Genomic DNA, 6,408 nt, shown 5'->3' with positions numbered 1-6,408 from the left:
CATAAAAAATATAGCAAAATAAGTGTGTCAACTACAAATGTAAATACCTTCTATGTAGATTTTTAGGGATGAATCACACAAGCACTGAGCCTCCATTCTGCGCCTCTGGACAGACCTTGCAGAATCCCAAACAGTTCATATTCTTCTCTTTTCAAAAATCCTTACTGATAAATCTGTGCTAGAGTTGGAGTTGGCCTCATCCATCAGTGTGTAACACAGAAGAATGAACAGTAAAGAACATTTAAAAACAGGTATTTTATTTATTTTATTTGAGCACAGACTTGTGGAATTGTGTCCATATTGTAACCATCAATACAAAAAGCAACGTTTCTAAGGCATAAATGCAGAGCGTGTTGAATTGTTTCTTTAAATGTAAAGGTTCATCATTGTTCCACTCCATGTGTATGTCTTTAAGGGGCCAGAGCAAGGGCCAGAGCAAGATAACGAGACCCAGCTTTACAGCTGTGTAACATAGCAGGTGCTGCTGAGTTGTATTTGATTAAGGTGTGTCAGCATTTGGGTAGAGTATATAAGGAGCAGCACCTAGCTCTCCCATTACCCTGGGGTATGGGTTGGTGGTTGGGTCATGTTTGTTTGTTAATATACTTAGTGTAAATGGAGTTTTTGTTTTTCTTATTAAAACCTTCTTTAAGTTATTTTTGAGTCCCTTCTTTTTAATGCATGGTCTCCCCAGCAAGCTCTCTGCAGCGTTACTATACTGCAAAAAGCCAACATCTTTGGTTATGGGCCCAGCTGCTGAGTGGATGACTGCATATTTTTGGACTCTGAGAAAGGTTTGAAAACTCCTTCTCCTGTTAGCGTAGTTTTTGTGGGTCTGGAAGAGTTCCAGAATGGTTGACCGGGTTCCTGAAGCTGAGAAGGCTCTGGTCTTCCCACAGCTAACAGATGAGAACTATAGTTTATGGTCTTTTCGGGTGGAGGCGCTTTTGACCTCTAGAGAAGTATGGACCTATGTAACTGATGACCCTCCTGACCCTGTAACTAATGCTTGGTCGAAAGGAGATGCAAAAGCCAGGGCGATAATTAATTTGGCAGTCAGCGACCAGCAAGTAGTCTATATAAGAAATAAGAAAACTGCCAAAGAAATGTGGGACAGTCTTGCAGCAGTGCATGTTAGAAAAGAGTCAGCGTCTGCATTGACGTTTTTCAAGCAGTTGTACCAGACGAAGTTGCAGCCTGGTGGTGATTTGGCAGCACACTTGAGACGTCTGGAGGCAATACGCGGCGAGTTAATTCGAAGGGACATGGAGATACTTGATATTCAGTAAGTTTTTATCATTCTATGTTCCCTTAATGAGGACTTTGATGGTATAGCTAGCCAGATATCTGCCGTTCCACCAGCACAATTAACTGTGGAAGGGGTAACGGCAAGATTAATGGGCGAGTTGGATAGAAGGGAGGCTTGTGCCATAAGCACTCCTGTTTCCAGAAAGAATGAGGAACGCCATATGCAAACCTGTGGTGATACAACTGCATTTAAAGCTGCAAAGCGTTGTTGGTTCTGCAATAAGCAAGGACATTTTGCAAGGGACTGCAGCTCCAAAAGAAAGCAAAGTACTCCCAAGCCTGTTTCTGTTCGTCAATCACGGTCGTCAGCCCAGCAGCAGGCATCGTACCGTAAAGACAGAAACGAGCCGCGAGCTTTTCACGCTCGGACTAAAGATCGTAAAAGAATTAAAGATGCCAAGTGGAAGTCTTTTGTTATCGACTCAGGAGCATCTCAGCACGTCTGCAATGATCGAAGCTTGTTTATTTCTTTCGAAGAGGAAATTGGTAATGTACATTTAGCCAATTCAAAAGTCCTGCAGTCGCTTGGCAGGGGTACTGTTAAACTTGACTCTTTAAACATTACAATAGCGAACTGCATTTACTGCCCGTCAGTGGACAATTTATTGTCAGTAAGGTGCTTTGCCCGTCAAGGCATAACTGTGCGTTTCTTAAAGTCTATGTGTGAGTTTTTCGAGGGGAACAAACGTCTATTGTATGCCCGGGAATCTGATGGTTTATATAGACTATATTTTCGCACCTACTCCCAATCGCCTATAAATTGCAGAGCAGCACAGTCAAGCCAGGGGTTGAGGAATGTAAGACCACATTCTGGGTGTGTCCACATGGCGCACAGAATTCTGGGACACCTGAATTTTGCTGATGTAATTAAGACAAAGAATATTGTCGATGGCCTCAACTTAAAACCATGCAAATTCTTTATGCAGTGTCTATCCTGTTGCAAGAATAAGATTAAGGTTGCACGCAAGGGTAGGTGCTCAGATAGGAAAGTAACTGAGGCATTTGAGCGTGTACATTGTGATTTAGTTGGGCCACTCTCACCATCATTAGGAGGTTCAAAGTACTGGCTTACTCTCATAGACCAGTATAGTAGATATTGTTGGACTTATGCAATAGCTGAGAAGTCCCAAGCATTTGAGAAGTACAAGGTTTTTTGCAACTGGGTAAAAACGCACTTTAACAAACCTATTAAGAACCTGTTTTCTGACCGGGGCGGGGAATTTGTTTCTGAGGATTTTGAGAAATTCCTGGAAGCGCAGGGGACTACTCATGAGTTATCTTGCCCCCGAAGTCCCTGGCAAAATGGGCTTGTTGAAGTTGTGCAGCGTGACTTGCAGGCAGGGGTTAAAACTTATCTGCACGATGCTAATCTGCCCAAAGCGTTTTGGGCTGAAGCACTCCATGCTTTTTGTTATGTTAGAAATCGCAGTTATCATTCTGGTTTAGATGTCACCCCCTATGAGAAGTTGTTTAAAAAACGCCCTAATCTGAAATACCTACGCATTTGGGGTTCAGATGTAATTATGCATTATCCTGCTAAGCAGAAATTGGGTGAACGTAGTGTTCAGGGAAGAATAATGGGCTACCAGCAGGGGGCGTACAGAATTTACATACCAGCAACTGGCAAATTTCATATTACCAGAAGCATGATACAAACTGTAAATTGGAATGGGGTTGCTGTTTTCCAAGATACTAATGGTATAAATGATACTGAGGAAGAAGAGGAAGCAGCAGCAGCAGGAGGAGGAAATGGTGATTCTGAATTAATAGAAAAAGACAAAAAGCCTGTTGAATCTGATAATTTGTTTGATGATTTAAAGTCACAGGCACCTGAGGGGAGGTTAGATTCTCTTGAGTTTTCTGACCGTGAGCTTAGCCTACAGGCATCTCTTCAAACTGACAGTGATGATTTACAACCTGAAACTAGTAGTTCATTGAGTCCCATTAAGTCTGAGGAGTCTGACTCTCCTTCCGGACTGAGACGTTCAGATAGAAAGAGGCAGAAGCCACAACGTTTTGCAGATGAACATTTTAATACTGTGTATGCCAATAAGGCGGTTTTTGAGCCAAAGAGCTACAATGATGTTCAGAATTTACCTAAGCACCAAGCTGTAAATTGGTACAAAGCTATGAACTCTGAGATAGCTTCTTTAAAAGAGCATAACACTTGGTCTCTTGTACCACAAACCCCAGATATGAGACTTATTGATTCGAAATGGGTTTATAGAGTTAAAATGAATGACAAAAATGAAGTTGTAAGGTACAAGGCAAGACTAGTTGCTAGGGGCTTTCAACAAATTCCAGGCGAAGATTATGATTTGTGCTATTCACCAAGTGTAAAATATGAAACAGTTAAGCTTTTGTTAAAAGATGCATCACAACGTGGACATTCTGTTTATCACCTAGATATAAAAACTGCATATTTGTTTGCAGATTTAAAAGAACAAATTTTTATGCGTGTCCCTGAAGGCATAGACGCTGCTGAAGGTTTGGTATGCAAATTAAATAAATCCCTTTATGGTCTGCACCAAAGTGGAAGGAATTGGCACCAAACTTTAGCAAAAGAATTGCTAGATATTGGTTTTTCACAAGGAAAGGCAGACAATTGTGTGTTTATAAAGGAAAGGGCAAACTCTGTAACAAAAATATGTGTGTATGTAGATGACGTGTTAATTTCTACAAAAACTAAACAGGAATATGAACAGGTAGTTTCACAGTTACAGAAGAAATTTGATGTGGTGGAATTAGGCATAGCTAAAAACTACTTATCCATGCAAATTGAGAAAGGCAAAAATGGATCTTTTCTGGTTCATCAAACTGCAAAAATTGATGATCTAGTTGAAATGCTATGTTTAGAAAATGCAAATGGGAAGGAAACGCCTATGGTGTGTGGTTTCACCTTTACAGGTGAAGATAAGCCATTTCCTAACAAAACTTTGTATCGTTCTGCTATAGGCAAGCTAAATTTCATTCAAAGAATCTCAAGACCAGATATAACTTATGCTTTTCACTTTCTGGCAAAATTTGTGGAAAAGCCCACTACACAATGTTTCTCTGCTCTTAAGAGAGTGGTAATGTACCTTAAACATACCAAACATTATAGGTTGCAGTTTATAAGAAGCACTTCCAAAGGTTACACATGAAAAACATGTACAAAGTATGCTTTATGTTTTTGTTCCACAATGATGAACCGCAGGGGAAATGTTGAATTGTTTCTTTAAATGTAAAGGTTCATCATTGTTCCACTCCATGTGTATGTCTTTAAGGGGCCAGAGCAAGGGCCAGAGCAAGATAACGAGACCCAGCTTTACAGCTGTGTAACATAGCAGGTGCTGCTGAGTTGTATTTGATTAAGGTGTGTCAGCATTTGGGTAGAGTATATAAGGAGCAGCACCTAGCTCTCCCATTACCCTGGGGTATGGGTTGGTGGTTGGGTCATGTTTGTTTGTTAATATACTTAGTGTAAATGGAGTTTTTGTTTTTCTTATTAAAACCTTCTTTAAGTTATTTTTGAGTCCCTTCTTTTTAATGCATGGTCTCCCCAGCAAGCTCTCTGCAGCGTTACTATACTGCAAAAAGCCAACAGAGCGCACCTTAAAAAACCACAGATTGTTCAGAAACACGTAAATGTTGGCTCATACATTAATCCGCTCCTTCCGACATTTGGGAAGCTGACATGAAGCGCTAATGTCATTTTGCCTGTGCGAAAACTGTGAATGTCACTGCTAAGGGATCATCTTAAATCACATCCTTTTGCTACAGTGATCTGAGCAACGTATGTTTCATTTTGAGGAATGGAATAGATGAGCCGTAGCTTTTAACTACCCTACATTAGTCAATCAGGTGACTATGGAGAAGGCACCATCCTGTCTAAAAATCCCTTTTAGGAGGATTTTAAAGTTGCCGGCAAAATAATGCATGCAAATCTTGATCAGGCACAAGATGAGGCTGTGAGACAGCAAAACAGGAGGCGTCTGCCTTTCTCTATTTCTATACTCCCCACTTGAGCACAGGGTTACATGGAGAGATGGGGAGCAACCACATGGCTGGGTCCTCTGTAATAATTTGCAGGGGAAATGCCATGAATGAAGCCTGCCCAGAACATGAATGCTCCAGCTTTGAAGCCATATCCCTAGTCCTCAATACATGGGACAGACTGGGGCTATTCTATGGCAGGAGTAGCTCCACATTTCTTTGGGAGCTTTACACTGGGGCAACATTCAACTAGATGCCCATGAGTTCTGGTGTCATGAGAGGGCCAGAAACACTTTTCTCTATTCACTTTCTCCATGCCATGCATGATTTTATAAACTTCCACCATATCACCTCTTACTCACATTTTTTTTCTAAGCTAAAAACGCTGCAACAATTCCTCATTGGGGAGTTCCTCCATCCCTTACCAAGGAACATAGGAAGCTGCCCTAAACTAGCTGCATGTATTTATCAACATCAGAAAGAGGGGTTTTGCCATTCACCTGCTACATGATGCTTTTGTGAAGCTGACATGGCAGGGATCTTCTACATGCAAGGCAGGTGCTCACCATTGAGGTCATAATTTCCCCCCAGCCCTGCTTCAGCTCTTCTTCTTTCTTCAAGCTTCTTCACTCTCATAATCCCCCTGCACTGTGTCAATGATGACATATCTGAACGATAAGGGAAGAAGCCTAGGATAGGCATCCACCATTGTTGTTCTTCCATGGCTCAGTGCCAATGGGGATTCATAGGTGCTTGGTGCCTGCTCTGAAATGCCTGTGAAGCTCAAACATGTTCACCCCTCACACTGCTAGCAAGCTCTAAATGCTCTGAGTGATGGGACAGTAGGTGTGTGCAGGCATGCCCATGTATCCTATAATGTATGCAGTAGCAGATATATGCACAGGGCCACTGATTCACCAAACACAGGATATTCCTGATATTAGTAACAGAGCTGGATACAATGACCTTGACTGGAGGTCCCCTTTCACTTAGATATTTCCACTTCCACCGGAACCATTAAGCAGGCACAAATGCCCAGCCATTTGGCCTGTTCTTCCCATCTCTAAACCTGCATCTTAAGGTTCTTCTCCTCTTCTCCCCAGCCTATCACTACATATTACTTTT

At 41.7% G+C, this 6,408-nt stretch overlaps 1 long non-coding RNA gene across 1 annotated transcript; it reads left to right on the top strand.

The window, feature by feature from the left end:
* Positions 1 to 240: 240 nt before the first annotated feature.
* On the top strand, positions 241 to 6,086 carry LOC310703193. Its single transcript, XR_014523973.1, has 2 exons — positions 241 to 350; positions 4,897 to 6,086. It is a non-coding gene; the product is annotated as an uncharacterized lncRNA (long non-coding RNA).
* Positions 6,087 to 6,408: the final 322 nt, after the last annotated feature.

Source organism: Podarcis liolepis, assembly GCF_965112155.1.
Source record: "Podarcis liolepis genome assembly, chromosome: 1".
Taxonomy (NCBI): domain Eukaryota; kingdom Metazoa; phylum Chordata; class Lepidosauria; order Squamata; family Lacertidae; genus Podarcis; species Podarcis liolepis.
This window is presented reverse-complemented; position numbering and strand designations above follow the sequence as displayed.